A 2,361-nucleotide genomic window follows, 5' to 3' on the forward strand; every position below is an offset into this window, starting at 1 on the left:
AATAACTGGTCCTCCATTGTAGTAAAAAAAAAAAAAAAAAAAGGACAGGAAACTGAACAGCAAAGAGCAGGAGTTGTTCCAATTCTGGGCAAACCTACCTGGGTCCCCAGCATGGTGAGCTTCAACCATTCTCCAGTCTACCGCTCTTCTAGGAAGATGGCCCTAAGTGGAAAATAAAAAAGAAAGGCAATTACATGGTGTATTGCTTACATAGACTTTGAAACAATGCTAGAACCCTCAGAAGTTTCTCTTGATTGGCTTTTGAGTAATAACACCCTTTTTTTTTTTTTTTTTTTTAAGACACATTTATTCAGCGTCATGATCAGACTATTACATTTAGCAATCAACAGCATGGGTGCAAAAAAAAAAAAAAAATCTACATTAAAACCCTTTGTTGGAATGCTTTACACTTTCCACAGAACAGAAACTAAAATAACCTGTTATACAATTAGTCACAAATACAGTCCTCGAGGTTTTTTGCCCATACACATGAGTATTGTCTAAAACATGTCTTCTTTGTAGCAGCTAGGCCCTGCCACCACTGTGCTTGGCTGAGTTCACAAATCTGTTGTAACCTGTAGCTTCCCTGTCACTTCTCTGGCTCTCCTCTCCTGCTAAGCTTTGTTTCCTGGCAGTAATTAAAACCTTCTGCCACTGCCATAGCTGCTGCTGCTGCTGGAACCACCATAGCCACCTTGGTTTCGTGGTTTGGCGAAGTATTGGCCTCCACCACCATAAGGGCCAGAGCTTCTGCCTCCAAAATTGCCTCCTTTCATGGGTCCAAAATTTGAGGATTGATTGTTGTAATTGCCAAAATCATTATAGCTTCCACCACCTCCAAAGTTGCTTCCACTACCACCGCCATAGCCGCCTCCGCCTCCTCCGTTGTTATAGCTGTCATAGCTGCCACTCCCGCCATAGCCACTGCCCTGGTTTCCATAACCCTGTCCACCACTTCCATAGCCTCTGCTTCCTCCAGAGTAACCAGGGCCGCCTCCTCCATAACCACCATCATTACCAAATCCGTTATAGCCATCCCCACTGCCACCATATCCACCACCACCTCGACTGCCACCAAAGCCACCTCGACCACTGAAGTTTCCTCCGCGACCAAAGTTGTCATTCCCACCAAATCCACCTCCACGACCACCACCAAAGTTTCCAGAACCACTTCGACCTCTTTGGCTGGATGAAGCACTAGCCATCTCTTGCTTAGAGAGCGCTTTCCTTACTTCACAGTTGTGGCCATTCACAGTATGGTATTTTTGAATGACAATCTTGTCTACAGAATCATGGTCATCAAATGTTACAAAAGCAAAACCCCTCTTTTTGCCACTGCCTCGGTCAGTCATGATCTCAATCACTTCGATTTTCCCATACTGTTCGAAATAATCTCTTAGATGATGTTCTTCAGTGTCTTCTTTAATGCCACCAAAAAAAATCTTTTTCACAGTTAAGTGGGCACCAGGTCTTTGAGAATCTTCTCTTGAGACAGCCCTCTTTGGTTCCACAACTCTTCCATCCACCTTGTGTGGCCTTGCATTCATGGCTGCATCCACCTCCTCCACAGTGGCATAGGTGACAAACCCAAAGCCTCTGGAGCGCTTGGTGTTCGGATCTCTCATTACCACACAGTCCGTAAGTGTTCCCCATTGCTCAAAATGGCTCCTCAGACTCTCATCGGTTGTTTCAAAGCTCAGACCTCCGATGAAGAGCTTCCGCAGCTGTTCAGGCTCTTTGGGAGACTCTGACTTAGACATGACGGCGGTGGGAGGGGAGACTTTAACGATGCTTACTCGGCAGCGTCCACAGGCAGAAAAAGCATAACACCCTTTTTTAATGACATTTAAATTCTTTCCCTTTTGGGTTCACCACTGTTGTGTTGTTGTTGTTGTTGTTGGTTTTTTTTTTACACCTGTCAAACTCCTCCCCATATACTTAAAAATTTGTAAGATAGATCTTATTTTATCACAATCAAATATATTAATAAATAGGGTGGGAGGAAACTTTTAGAGGTGATAGATTTGTTTATGGCATTGATTGTGGTGACTGTTTCACGATATGCACTTATGTCTAAACTCATCAAGTTATATACATATTAAATACATAGAATTTTTGTAGATTGTAACATTTTTTAAAAATCTCAAAACAAAACAGAAACTCCTCCCCAAACCACATTTAATTCTGTTTCTCTTTACCATGTATATTGTTTGCAAATAGTTTCTCATTTTTTCTTAAAGATTTATTTATTTATTTGAGAGAGAAAGGGTATGTGCTCATGTGTGCATGTGTGCATGAGTGGGGGCAGAGGCAGAAAGAGAGAAACTCAAGCAGAGTTCCTACTGAGTGCAGAGCCCAACA

General features: G+C 42.7%; 1 pseudogene across 1 annotated transcript; it reads right to left on the bottom strand.

The window, feature by feature from the left end:
• Window positions 1–277: 277 nt before the first annotated feature.
• On the bottom strand, window positions 278–1,817 carry LOC309861768 (heterogeneous nuclear ribonucleoprotein A1 pseudogene; annotated as a pseudogene). Its single transcript has one exon. The product of its transcript is annotated as a heterogeneous nuclear ribonucleoprotein A1 pseudogene (transcript).
• Window positions 1,818–2,361: the final 544 nt, after the last annotated feature.

The sequence above is a fragment of the Mustela nivalis genome (assembly GCF_964662115.1).
Source record: "Mustela nivalis genome assembly, chromosome: 3".
Lineage (NCBI taxonomy): Eukaryota > Metazoa > Chordata > Mammalia > Carnivora > Mustelidae > Mustela > Mustela nivalis.